The sequence below is a fragment of the Anguilla anguilla genome, chromosome 2, assembly GCF_013347855.1.
Source record: "Anguilla anguilla isolate fAngAng1 chromosome 2, fAngAng1.pri, whole genome shotgun sequence".
NCBI classification, from domain to species: domain Eukaryota; kingdom Metazoa; phylum Chordata; class Actinopteri; order Anguilliformes; family Anguillidae; genus Anguilla; species Anguilla anguilla.
In genome coordinates this window covers 22,405,457-22,420,473 of record NC_049202.1, presented here as the reverse complement: position 1 = coordinate 22,420,473, position 15,017 = coordinate 22,405,457, and positions in this window count along the sequence as shown.

The following is a 15,017-nucleotide window of genomic DNA, read 5'->3' as shown; positions in this document are numbered from 1 at the left end:
CAACTGGTACATGCTGTGGTACAAATGGACCATACAGTTAGTACCTTAATATTAATTCATTCATAAGTAGCATTAGTCAAGTAGCAAACAAATGCACTGTCTGCAATGTAATTTCACCCCTTAGCACACATGCCAAATCTGGCCCATCCTTGCCCATTTAGGTACCCTATTTAAAGCTTTATAACTCCAGATGTGAACACCACAGAGACATGAAAAATGGCTTAAATGAAGCAAGACATTTGTACCATTTGCAATACTTAGATTACTTAGATTAGTTTATATTCATAATTTTGGAAGAAATAAAGTGCCACAAATGCAATTGTCTAGGCAAAAAATCAATAATGAATATACAGCAGGTTAAACTATACATGTCTTGGATCAAAAACTCCTTGACCACAAGTTCATAAAATCTAAAGGCGGATATGTAGAACTATTTAATATCTATGAAGCAAAAACTAAGCAGTGTACCCAGCATCTCCAAATATATCTAGGGACGGAGTGTGGCACAGTGGGTAAGGAACTGCGCTCGTAACCGAAAGGTCGTAGGTTCGAATCCCGGGTAAGGACACTGCCGTTGTACCCTTGAGCAAGGTACTTAACCTGCGTTGCTTCAGTATATATCCAGCTGTATAAATGGATACAATGTAAAGTGCTATGTAAAAAGTTGTGTAAGTCGCTCTGGATAAGAGCGTCTGCTAAATGCCTATAATGTAATGTAATGTATCCAAAATGTCTTAATTATGAATTCCTGTAAATCACAATAAATTCACCCTATTTCACTACAAATAAAATGTTTAGACTCAAGAAACTCACTGTTGCATCATTTTTAAGTGGGAATTACAAGCTTTCCATCAGTACAGTGGTCTAAAATATCTATGGGTCCAGAAACATATCCAAAATCTCTCTCTCACCCCTTATGAAGATTTAAGATGAAACATTGATATCAGATTGGAAAATAATGCAAAAAACATTGCCACACAATACAGTACAGTACCTAAATGTGTAATAATTAACTCTTGTGTGTATTTCTGTACTCTACAGTATGTAATATTTTCTTGTATGGGGATGGGACGACATGAAAATAATTTAACCATCCACCACGTTTTGGCAATGTACCAACTCTCACGTCATCACTGTTGCATGCATCACAAAAACTACTAAGCTACCAAGAATGCTTACATTACAGTGTGAAATATCCTCATTATAAAATACCACTAATCTATTTAAAGACACTCAATTTCAAAAATAACGTATATAACCAAAACATTTTGAGCAGTAATACTTATATAGCGATGATGAAATCTGTGTTCACTAGATAGAGACAGAGACAGTACATTACATTACATTACATTACAGGCATTTGGCAGACGCTCTTATCCAGAGCGACGTACAACAAAGTGTATAACCATAACCAGGAAGAAGTATGACGAAACCCCTAGAGCAGGGGTGTCAAACTCCAGTCCTGGAGGGCCGCAGTGTCTGCTGGTTTTTGGTGTGTTTCAGCGCAAGTCAGTAATTCAAGTCATTGATTGGTTGAAAAGTTCACGCACCTTGTACTCAAAGGCTTAATTACCTGCGGATTAAAAGGAAAACACAAATACCTGCAGACACTGTGGCCCTCCAGGACTGGAGTTTGACACCCCTGCCCTAGAGAGAAGTACCGGTCCAAGTGCAGGGAACAACCGCATAGTTCAACTTGGACCCTGAAGGTTAAACTGATTAACACTAACAACGAGAACGGCAACAACGCAGTCTATGGAAAAAATACAAGCAGTAGTTAAGACAGTTAATGCACCTAAGTCACCTACGAAACAGCTGCCTAGTTACAACCCTAAGCTTACAGTCATTTACAGGGGGGTAGGGAGGGATGGGGAGAGGTGCAGCCTGAAGAGGTGAGTCTTCAGTCATCGTTTGAAATGGGTCAGTGTCTCAGCTGTTCTGACCTCCACAGGGAGGTCATTCCACCATCGTGGGGCCAGAACAGACAGGAGACGTGTTCTGGAACTGCAGGTGCGAAGAGGGGGAGGTGCTAGGCGTCCTGAGGTAGCAGAACGGAGGGATCTGGCTGGCATGTAGGGTTTGAATATCTTGTGGAGGTATGCTGGGGCTGATCCCTTGACAGTAAATCAATGACACAGTTCGCTCCGCTTCTTACTCCAGAAAATGATGTCAGCTAGGTCTATCAGCAAACATATGGCTTATCTATGCTCAGAAGTCCTCAATAATAATAGTATTTTCCAAGAAAATACGAAAAGTTCTTCATAATGTTTCGTCAGGTGCAGTGTCTTTTACTGCTACCACAAAGTGAATTCATACGTGAATGCGATGAGAAAACTTTCGGTTATGCTGAGCTATAAAATGCTATTCCAAAAGCAAAATTAGACATGTTATACATCGTTAGAAAGCTTATATGGTCACCTACTGAATAAATGAATTGTCAATCAAGCAAGACAGTATTAAAAAGGGTGACAACGGCGTAAACAACACGTGAGGTATTACACACAGCTATTTTGGAAGGTACCCAGGCATCACAAATGCGCGTAATTCACAAATGGATTGTCCAAGACAATATATAACCACTCAGCCTCAAAAGGGACATCTCTAAAACCAATAGTAAGGTTGTATATTTATTCAATATTTAGTCCCAGATATTGACTGTAGAATGACATAGTATAGTTTTTGAAAACATTGTCTTATTGTGTTATTCAGTGAGCAGCATTTTCACTGCTGTATTGGCATATTTTAGGGCTATTGTTGGGTTTATCTTGTTGCTATGACAGAATATGATTTTTGAGTGGTGAAAGAATTGTGGCAGGGCTCGGTTTGTGGGAGGAATTCAGGGCAATTAGAGGACCACGCCTACTGGTTAAGTAGGCACACACCTGGATGATGTTACAAATCAGTCCAGGATTTAAAAGTATACTTCTTTCCATGGTAGGCACCTGAGACGGGGATCCCCAACGATGGTGAGAGAGAGCCCGTACCACGAACCAGCTGAAAAGAGACACGTATAATTTTGTTTGTGCTGATTGCTCTCTCGCCACTCACAATAAAATGCTGGAAATATCTGGAATTTCCGCATCTCCTTGTGTCCAGCTCTTCTGTCCCTTCCAGGGTAGTCATGGCGTGTGACATATTTGGTGCCGAAACCCTGGACAGAGGAGTCTTCGACTATGGAAAGCTCTCCGCTAGTGCAAATGGTGAAGCAGCTAGAACAAATGCAGGAGTTGCAACACTAAGCTCTCCGCAGCCTGCAGGAACATCAGCAACAAGCGACGCAAGCTATGTCTGCATCGCAGGCTGCGGATCGAGTTTTCATGACAGAGTTGCTGAAGGAGCAAGCGGGCCAGTCTCACCCCGACCCCCCTCCATGCAAACCTGCAACTGCTGAAGATGGGACCGGAGGATGACCCAAATGCATTTATCGAACTCTTTGAGAGTTACACAGCGTGTAACTGGTTGGAGTGGACCCTGCGCCTCCTCCCTTTGCTCTCGGGGGAGGCACAAATGGAACATACCGGCTGGTGCACTGGCCGATTATGCAACCCTCCAGACCATCATCTGGAAACGGGTGGGACTAAAGCCGGAGGGCCACCAGAACAAGCTGCGCGAACTTTCGTTTGCGGCAGTCGGTCGACCCTTTGCTTATGCTCAGCAGCTCCTTGATTCCTGCCAACGCAGGCTGCAACTGGAGTGCCACACTCCTGAAGAAATCATGGAGCAGGTGGCGCTGGAGCAGTTCATAATGAGGCACTCGAAAGGGACCTCTGACTGGCTCCGTTGCCACCAACTAACCTCCCTGAGTGCGGCCATCCAGCTGGCAGAGAACCATCTGTCTGTCGGAGAGGACACAGGTTCAAACCCTGCCCGAGTCCCAAGCCCCCATTTCCCTAAAGCCCTACCTCGACCCACACAACCTTTGGCTAGCTTCTTTAACCCCCTTTCCCCGGTTTCAGGTCAGTCGAGTGTGTCAGAAATGTCGGGGCAGGGTTGTTGGTGTTACGGAGACATCCGAAAAGATTGCCCCCTAATGGACGTGAGCATTGGAAGCCACACTCCGCGAGCCACCCAGCCTTCCCCTGCTCCAGCATAAACATATCTCATACCAGTAAGTATGAAAGGGGATACAATCCAGGTGTTGTTGGACTATGGTTGCTATCGTACCCTTGTGCACCAATGCCTGGTTCCACCAGAGGCAACTGATGTGTGTGCACGAGCATGTACATTATTATCCAAATGCACAGATTAAATTTTCAATTGGGGGAAAAAAGTATAGCATGGTGGCCGGGGTTACTGACCGCACCACACTTCCACTAATTCTGGGACTTGATTAGCCAGGGTTTCAGGAAATAGCGAGACTAAGACTAGCAAAAGGGGCCTGACAAGGGGGTGTGTTCATTATACTTTTACCGCAGCGGGGGGGAGCTGGTCACGGATGACTGCGATGCGGGGGAGGGGCCATCTGGTAGACAAACCCCTGGTTCTGGTGAGGCAAAAATGTCTAACATCTGGTCGGGCGGGAACCAGTCGCCCGCCCCCACTCTCCAGAGTGACTTTGCCCTCGAACAAGCTAGGGATGAAATGCTGAGTGGAGTCGAGGTGATTAAAATTGATAGAAGGCTTCTAGACCAGCAGAGGGCAGTGACGTACTCCTATTTTCTCATTATTAAAGATAAGTTGTATCGGGTGAGTCGGGACCCATATACAAACGAGGATAGCGCACAACTTTTACTACCAAAAAGCTGCCAGAAAATGGTTTTTCAGGCGGCTCACAAAAATCCACTGGCAGGTCATTTGGGGCAGGACAAGACACTTAACCATATAATGGCTCGATTTTATTGACCAGGCATATGGCGTGACATCCGCCGGTGGTGTGTGGAGTGCCCGAAATGTCAAAAAGTAAATCCAACGACCATACCAAAAGCTCCTTTTCATCCACTTCCATTGGCCCCTTCGAAAGAATTGGCATGGACCTTGTCGGGCCATCAGAACAGTGCCAGAGGCTATTGCTTTGCGTTAGTCCTAGTGGATTATGCAACACGATACCCAGAGGTAGTGCCCCCCGCCTCTTGTGACAAGAATACTTTTATGAATGCCCAGATAACATAATGGACAATATTTTTTATGTCATAGGTGGGGGTGTAGTTAAAGATGAGACTGCAGGGAGGGCGTGCTTGTTAATGGTGCTGCTGCGAAACTCCTTATTCGGCATAGTTGTCGTGTATCTACTAATGAAACTAAAAGCGTTTCTGTTTTCAACTCATACGTTGGTTGCAGGACCAATGAATGTCTGAGTTGAACAATCTAGGCACGTTGGCATGCCGACCACTAGGTGGTGTGCGCTAAGAGGTTAATGTTACTATTTTAAGAGAGCAATACTATTTTCAGGTTGAGCAACTGCAGCAAGGACAGATATGCATAATGCTTATGAACTGGACTTTGTCTTGGCTGACTGCATGTAGATAGGAGTCTTGGTCTGTGTTACCTCCTTACTATAGTATCCTCAAAGCAGGTACTGCTTCAGGTTCCCTTTGTCTAATATTACATTTTGTCTAAAGATCCATTCAGTGAAACAATATGCAATAATAGAGGAAATCAGGAAGGAGGCAAATTCTTTTTCAAAGCACTGTATGGTCTATATCTGCTGGTGAGTTGGATCAAATGGCTGGGGAAGCTGCCAGACAGTCTAGGTAGGCCCAAACGTGTAGTGATCATCTGCTGGGAATGCCTGGCAGAAGAGTCCATCCGAAATGATTTCAACTCTCAACTCCAAGAGAGCTTTTCCCGTATCCTGGAGGAGGTTGAGGACATGGAGTCTGAATGGACCTCTATTGTGGAAGTGGCTGCTAGAGGTTGTGGTCAAAAGTTAGTTGGCGTATGTCCTGGAGGCAACCCAAGGACCCGTTGGTGGACTCCAGCAGTGAAAGTCTATGCCAAGGTGCTGGAAAGGAGGCTTCAGCCGATAGTTAAACCTCAGATTCAGGAGGAACAATGCAGGTTTCGTCCAGGCCATGGAACAGTACAGGGTACAGTACAGGGTGCTGAGTTCATTGTTGGGTGCCATTCTGACCCTGTATACTCGAAGCGAAAGCTGTGTTTGTACAAATACAAACAAGCGAAAGCTGTGTTTGTATTTGTGTGTTTGAAAGCTGTGTTTGTTGAAGCTCGTTCAAAGTGGGTGTTGGACTCCACCAAGGGTGCACTTTGTTTCCTCTCCTGTTCGTGGTATTCATGGACAGGATCTTAAGACACAGCCAAGGTATGGAGTGTGTCCAGTTTGGGGACATACGAGTGGCATCTCTGTTGTTTGCAGATGATGTCGTTCTCTTAGCAACATCAAACAGTGATCATCACCTTCAATGCGCACTAGAGCGGTTTGCAGCTGAGTGTGATGCGGTCAGGATGAGGATCAGCACCACTAAGTGTGTGGCTATGTTCCTCTCCCAGAAAAATATGGTTTGCCCCCTTCAAGTAAGGGAGGAGCAACTGCCCTAGGTGGAGGAGTTCAAGTATCTTGGGGTCTCATTCACAAGTAAGGGAAAAAGGGATTTGGATATCAATGGTCATCTAGGTGCAGCAGCCGCAGCATTGTATCAGATGGTGGTGGTGTAGAAGGAACTGAGCCGAAAGGTAAAGCTCTTGATTTACCAGTCGATCTTTGTCCCTACTCTCACCTATGGTCATGAGCTATGGGTAGTGACCAAAAAAGTGAGATCATGAACACAAGTGGCCGAAATGAGGTTTCTCCGTAGGGTGGCAGGGCTTACTCTCCTTGATAGGGTGAGGAGCTCAGCTGTTCAGGAGGGCCTCAAAGTGGAACCGCTGATCCTCCGCATTGAAAAGAGTCAGTTGAGGTGGTTCTGGAATCTGATAAGGATGCCTCCTGGATGCCTCCCTCTGGAGGTGTTCTGGGCACAGCCACTGGGGAGGAGACCCAGGGACAGACCTAGGATACGCTAGAGGGATTATATCTAAAGACTGGCCGGGAATTGCATGGGGATCCACCGGGATGAGGAGGTGGAAGTCACTGGGGAGAGGGCGATGTTTGGGCTGCTTTGCTTGCCCCCTTGCCACCGTGACCCTGACCTGTACTAAGTGGTTAGAAAATGGATGGATGGACAGCACTGTATGTGAGGTTTCGGGGATGGGAACCTTGTTAGGATACGGCGCATCATGGACATCAAGTATGATGATATTTTAAATGAAAATCTGGCTGCTTCTTGCCAGTAGGCTAAAACTGGATCATGGTTGGATCTTCCAGTAGGACAATGATCGAAAGCATGTCTCCAAATCAACAAAAATGCTTAATTGACTACAGAATCAAGCTTTTTTAATGGCTATGGCCTGACATAAACTCCACTGAAAATCTGTGGGGTGAGCTGAAGAGGAGAACCCACAACCAAAGACTAAGGACTGCTGTGTCTGGAGAGATTCTGAATGGAGGTCTTAGATCCTTTGTTCTCCCACCTCAACAAACATTATAGGAGAAGACACAGTAAAGTCATCTTGGCAAAGAGAGGGTGCACTAAATGCAGGAGGAGGAGGGGAGGGCAATAATTATTATGTCTTTTTCCATAAAAAAAATATTTTATCTTCAACATTTTGTTTCTCTGGTATCACGATAAAATTATAAAATTCATATATTGCTGAGCATAGAAAACATTTGATAAACAATGAAGTGAATTTTAATTTAAATATGTTCATATTACCTGAGAATAGCAATAAATGTGGCGGGCACTGACTCAGTGTTTCTGTTATATTATACACTTTTGAGCACAACTGTAATGTGATCATGCAAGGTGGATGCCAAATAATTTAGCTGTTTTTCTGTAATGTTTTATGCCTTTGATTTCACTACATTTCAGCTGAGACATGAAATATCAAACACTTGACTTTCCTTAGGCATAGTGTTGAGTCACACCTCAATGTAATTTTGGTAGTGCAGTATTTACATTTCCTATCAATGTAAAGCCAATCATTTTGAGTTATTTCTTCCTTTTTGCATGAGAAAATATCAAGAAGACTTAATTGTGTATGTTGGTTTATTGCATGTTTTGCTGATTTGGGGGGACTTGTTGGCTATGGAGCATCCAAGTGCATCAATGAAATGTAACTGAAGTGGAGACTATATCTTCTGTCACTTACATAGCCTGGTAAACTGAAAGGCAACACAGCCTAGCAAAAAATGAACAAAAGACAAATAAAAAAGTATTTAAAAGCAACTAAAATTTGCCATAGCTCTTAGCTCTAGAGCTTTACAATTGCGATGGGACTGCCAAAGTATGGCACCATGCGTTATACACACAAACATGATCTCTCTTTTTCACATGCACACACTTACTGTCCTGGTCGGCTGCGCAATCTTGGTCAGTTCCTGAAACAGATCAAAAGGAGAAAAATTAGAATAATCAGCGGGAGAAAATCAGATACAGAGATAAAGGTAGGAAAAAAAAGTGCAGGAAAATGTGGCGTGGATATTGTATCTGTATGCAAAGACTTGTTTCATTAATATAATCCAGTGAGATTTCTGTTAATGGAAAAATACAAGCTGAAAAATAGTGTCTTTGAGAAAGGTACAAGCAGGAGGGGTAGTTGCATCTCATGCCTTCCACAGGTGTGGCTGTTTTTCTGCTGAGAGGAAAGACATCCACACTGAATATACATTGCCCAACATCCTCTATTATTGAATATTTGTCACACTTAATGTGTCAAACTTTATTTTAAAGGCATTGTAACTTTTCCTTGGTTTACGGAGTCTGTAGCTGTAGAACACCCCCTCATTTTTGTAGTGATGGAAGTGTAGAAGACACAAATACAAAACTACGTTTTGTTCCACATCGCCTTGCATCATAAAGTTCTCACCTTCCATTTCCATCGAGTAGGTCTCGTTCAAACATTTGATGGATGCGGTTACTGGCCACTTGATGCACATATGCTGCTGTCTCGTTCCAATGTGGCAGTATTCTTTGCTCACATCCCCTGTCTTACACACTGGATCTTGGCCATCCCTCGATAAGAAACACTCCATTTCTTTGGCCTCAAACATCTTTGCATAATATTTACAGGAATCTAGGAGAAGAAAATGCTCAGAGTTAGTCCCTCACATATAGTCATAGAATGCTGATAATTGTTTTGTGGGGCTACATTACAGTCACTTAAGACACACCCTTGCATAGAGAAACTGGAAATGCAATAGTACTATGTAAAGCAATATGGCAGGTTAGAGTCATAGTAACAAAGACTCAGCCAAAAAGAATTCAGAGAAACGAGAGAGGAAGTGATGAAGGATGGACACGAGAAGACCCTAATATGCAACTAATAAAACCATACCTTCTCCAGCAGCCATAGAAGCCATCAGAAGTACCAGATAAGCAGCTACAAAAATTGCTGTCTTTAACCGCACTGTATACACTCGAAACAAGACCCAAATGGAAACCTCAGTAATTCAGTCCTATAAAAACAGTTACTCCTTTCGTTAAACTTTTAGTGAACTTTACATACTTTCTAACAAGCATGCTTACCCAGTAGGTGGCAAGTAAAGCCACTGAAAAACCATACACTCTGACTAAATTTAACTGAAATGAGCAGATTAAAAACACAATGAGCAATGACACTTTATGTTCCCCCTGTAACAATTACACCTTTTGTACACAGGAAATATCACCAAGTGCTTCACGGAACATAATAGTAAAACAAAATGAGACATCAATATAAGTATAAATAAATGGAATATAATAATAAAGAAGGGAAAACATAGAGAACATAAAATGAGAATGAGATTTTGCCAAATGACATGTTTTCATAAAAAAGGATGTCCAGACTTCTCCATTGCTCCTTGCCCCTTGCAAAATAATTATGACTATATAAATGATTATGATTATATAAACTATGACACACGTGCACGTATGCAGCATTCCTGTACTGTGTTAAAAACAGTATAAAAAGGGGCAAATTATCTTTCTATTTCCAAGAAGTGATGATAAAATTGTTATACTGCTTCAACCCTTAATATTCCTATACTTAAAATTATTTTATTTTTCAATATAACTTGGGAACAATTTAATAATTTACAACTGTGACTTATTTTAGATATAATTTATGCTATATTTTTAAAACACAAAGCTTGGATAGTCAACCAAATTTTTATCTGAAGTGATTCAGGTATATCACCTTACTCAACAGTACAAACAGCAGTGCCACAGTTGGGACAACAACCTATGACTTTTCTTATTTACACATATGTACACAATGAAAATGGAAATACTGTTAATTACATAGGCAGCATGTGTGGTCTGTGACAGGGATATAAACCAGTAGTTTATCAATGTGAGCCAATCATTGTTTTCCTGTGGTGAGCAGATGATTTAGATTTAGTGCTGACAAGTGATTGTGGTTGACAACTCACTGCAGCAGCACCTTTAATGGGCTATCGCTGGGATTACCCTGAATGCTCTTAACTCCTCTGCACCTCATATTTACAGGAGTTAAAATGTGAAGTTGAGAAATGCACTTCTAGTAAGATTTTTTTTGTTGGTTTTAAATTGTGTATAGTGAGAAAGTTTTACTCCCATCTCAATATGAAGAGCTAGAGAACACACAAGTGAACTATACAGAGAGAAAACACAATTTTGGACAAAAAGAAATAGGCTAAATTTTCAGCTAATCGAGTAGCTGAATTGCTAACTACCAGCTTAAGGGGACAGCTAAAGATCACAACTAACAGAGAACAAAATAACTGGACTGACACCTAAGAAAGCAAAAGTTTCCAGAATTTTAGGCTAATTGTAAGTGTAGGCCACTAGGCCAAGTCTGGCTCCAGAGAGCAGTTTTGACCTTGAAAGAAACATTAGAGGGGCAGAACACTGAGCAGTCAGAGCAGCCTAGCCATAAGTTAGCCTGACAACAGTTCCAGTGACACAGCCAGAAAGAAATAAATAGGTAGGGACTTTCTCAAGACACTGATGGCAGATTTCACAATTTTTTTAAGATAAGGAAATGAAAACAAATCTATTCTTTTACACACAGCACCCTAATCCTTGGCATACAGCCCTCAGTTAAGCCATTAAAGACCTGAAGATGGCAAGAAACAAGGTGTAAGAATTTAGTCATAGTCACAGGGAAGAAAACAAGTTTATTTAGATGTGGTCGCAAGGAGGAAAACAAGTTTATCTGACTCCATTAACCTGTAATGTGGATGTTTGAATATGGCATTGCGTACACGTACATTGACTGGGGTATGCTGAAATAGTGGGTAGCAAGATTTTACCCTGGAGAGCAAGACTATCTACTGCTGATAGGCATTCATCAATTGTTCTCTGACACCAAGACGTTCTATCCTAGCAGGTAAAGGTGCTACTCATCCAGGAATCTTGCAAATAATGTTTTCACGCCATGAAAAAGTGACTTTAACTTGGAAAATATGTTTGTCTGGGTACCGAAACTAACATCTATCCCAGGGAGCCCTAACTAAGGTTACTCCATCTGGTTAGTGAAACTAAGGTTACTCCATCTGGTTAGTGAAACTAAGGTTACTCCATCTGGTTAGTGAAACTATCTAAATATCTGGGATGACCAATTACTACTTATATGAAATAATACTAGAATCCATCTTGACACTAAAACTAACATCTGTCCCAGAGCAGCTGCACTTCTATCACTATGCCCAGTGAGTAACCCATATTACGATGTTACCCCTAAACCGTATATAAGGCCAATACACTGACTGGTCCTCCCAGAGATGCACATCCGGGTTAGCATAAATGCAAACGATGTACTTCAGATGCACTGAAAAGGGAAAACAGTTTATAATGATACAATATGACAGTTGACAATAACCAAGTATAGGTAGTTAAAGGTAAACATTGTATTTACAAAGCGAGAAAAATAAAGACCACAATTCTACAAAAGAAAAGACAAACAATCTAACAAATTTAGACAAAGAAAAGGAACACAAAGAGATTATTACAAAATGCTTGTACAAGAAGACTATGGTACCAGAACTGTTAAGCAGATTCTCCCTGAATGTTTCTTTAGACTCCCTGTAACTGCAATCCTGAGCCAGCCTTCCGCATCGTATGCTCAAATAAGCTCTGGACAGGAATGCCCTCCACCACTACAGATGATATTATTCACAGTCCACCACATTATCATATCATTCCCACAAGCACATACATATAATGCTTTCATCAGTCCATAATGTGGGTAATGGTCAACCAGGTTCCCGTCTGACCCAACAGTGTCTGTGGGTGCTTTTTAACAACATGAAAACAGACATGGTCCTTGTCATCTGTCTATCCTCTTTCCTGCAGGCCACAAGTGTTGGTGGGGTAGAAAATGTCACAAGACTGTTCCACAGCAATCTCCAGATTGTGGAGCAATTGTCTTTTCAGCTATGTTCACAGCCCTGTAGATATTTTAGGACCCAAATCCTGTACGTCAATGGAGTTTGGCTAGAACAGAGAAAATTGACTCTTACAAAGTGAATGAGGCAGCTCTTTCTGGACACTAACACAAAGTTTAACAGTAACCCATCAATGCCCAGATTTTTCCCAGAGATTTCTTACATAAGCATCTATAGTCATCCAAAAAATATTCACAGATGGAAAAAGAGTGGTAGAGACAACTTTAGTTGCCCCACAGGCTTAAATGGGTTAATATGTATAACAATTATATTGTAATGATCCAGGGTTCAACCCACCACCTGGAACAATTTCAGAGAAATTTGAGAGGAATTACTGGCTCAGAGAGGGAAGGCTTCCCTCCCCCTCACATCAGCAGTAACAACTGTACATTAAGAGCCACAACCCCTACCACCACAGGCACTCTGCCCAGTTCCACTCCTGCCCCACCCACACCCTCACAGCAGTCCCCTCAAACACCACAGCAGTGTGTGTGCGGCACATACAGGAATGCGCTGAGAGAGTTTCAGGAGACAGACTCTGTCCAGCGGTTCAAAGAGGAGCAGGGAAAGCAGCACTAAACCGGGAGAATTAGAAACAAATGCCACCAAACCACATAAAAAGAATCAGAGACTGAATGATGAACTCACCAATTTCAAAGAAGAGATGAAAGACACTGCGATCCACAACCTCACAGAGCTAGGCACAGTGAGGTTGTGGAAAAAGTCTTATGTTATTAAGAAAACACACAGTTCCAGGATGTAGGTTTGATTCCAGTTAGAATTCTGTTATTATACACTTGAGCAATGCATTTAACCTGCATTGCTTCAGTATATATCCAGCTGTATAAATGGATACAATGTAAATTCTATGTAAAAAGTTGTGCGTTTAAAAAAAAAAAAAGCTTTCAAATTTTTTCCAGATACAAATTAACCGAAATTAAACAGATGTTTAGAAAATGTCTAAATCTGATATCTGGTATGGCCAATAGGGACTTCTCTGGGCTTTTGTGCTCTCCTACTGGCAGTGTTCATGTCACTGAATTGTTTTTGTAATGAAGGTATACTAACATTAAACCCAGAAAAATGTTCATATGTAAAAGATGTAGTATTGTCAATGGAGCATCTAATACGTGGTCGATTATAGTGTTGTCCACCACACAGTTGAGAACCTATTGAATTTATTCAAAACAAAAAAAATAATTAAAAAAAAAAAACAGCTCAATTAAAACATGGCAAGATTGTCAAACCTAAAAGCTGTAATGTTGACAATGGGATACAAAGTAACATCTGGTGCTTATTTTAGTGCTTTCCATTCACAATTGAGAATTTATTGAATTTTAGAAAATTTTAAAAATGATACAACCGGCTTATTTAAAAAAGTCATCAACCAGACGCAAAACGTCCAAACCTAAAAGCTATAGTATGGTCGTCATACGTCCCTTGGACTGTGGAGTAAAGAGCTATTAAGAGCTATTATACACGTTGATCAATGGTTTTCACATCTTGCAACTCCTCCGTTTCTTGTCGCTGTACTTTTTAGACAATCCATAAACAGTCAGTGCGCTGACGGATTTCTTTAGCGAGCAATGTAATTTCTCATTTTCAAAGCGTAAGTAATTATTTCGAAAAAGAGATTGGGCGACATAGCTCAGGAGGTAAGACCGATTGTCTGGCAGTCGGAGGGTTGCCGGTTCAAACACCGCCCTGGGCATGTCGAAGTGTCCTTGAGCAAGACACCTAGCCCCTAGCCCCTAACTGCTCTGGCGAATGAGAGGCATCAATTGTAAAGCGCTTTGGATAAAAGCGCTATATAAATGCAATCCATTTAGTCGACTGCCAACGTTGCCAGGGTTCAGAATTTAGTGTTAGTATATTATTTGGACGTTTCATTCGTGAGCTATTGAAGCCGGAAGTCCGAATATCCCAATATGAAACTAACTCTACCGCATTTCATGCCCTTGCCAAACTTGGCAACTCTGCAAAAACACATTATGATAGATAAATAAATCAAAGTTACATGGATAGATTTTCCATTTACCTGGTAAATTGTTGCTACCGTCCAGCAACTGTTAACAGGAGGGTGAAGTCAGTGATATGTCACAACAGGTTAATTTCGGTATCATGGAACTTGGTACCACCGGTATTTACGATTTAGTCGGCACGTGATAGTAAACTCGTTGTAAATGTCCGACTTTATGAGTTGACGAGCACCAGCCGAACGCAACATTACTTTTTTAGTCAAATGTACATCAGAAACAATGACTGTTCAAGTTCAAGCATAACCATTAGGATAAACTGATGCAATATATATGCCATACCTTTTCCAGCTGCCACAGAAACCATCAGAAATTGAAATAACAGATGAGCAGTAAGAAATTCTCTCGACAACTGCATCGTGAAAAAACCATCCAAACGGCAACCTCGGTCCCTGAGTACTACACCAAACAAAGTTACTCCCCCTTAACCTGTCAGTTGTCTTGAATTGAGACCGGGATGGTTGACTGCAGGGGTTGGGTTTCACGTGTCACGTGTCACGTTTTTACAGCCGCACTTTTATAGCCTCTTGTTTGGAACATATCTACATGGTCAATGCATTTTAGGAGACAAAACATTGATG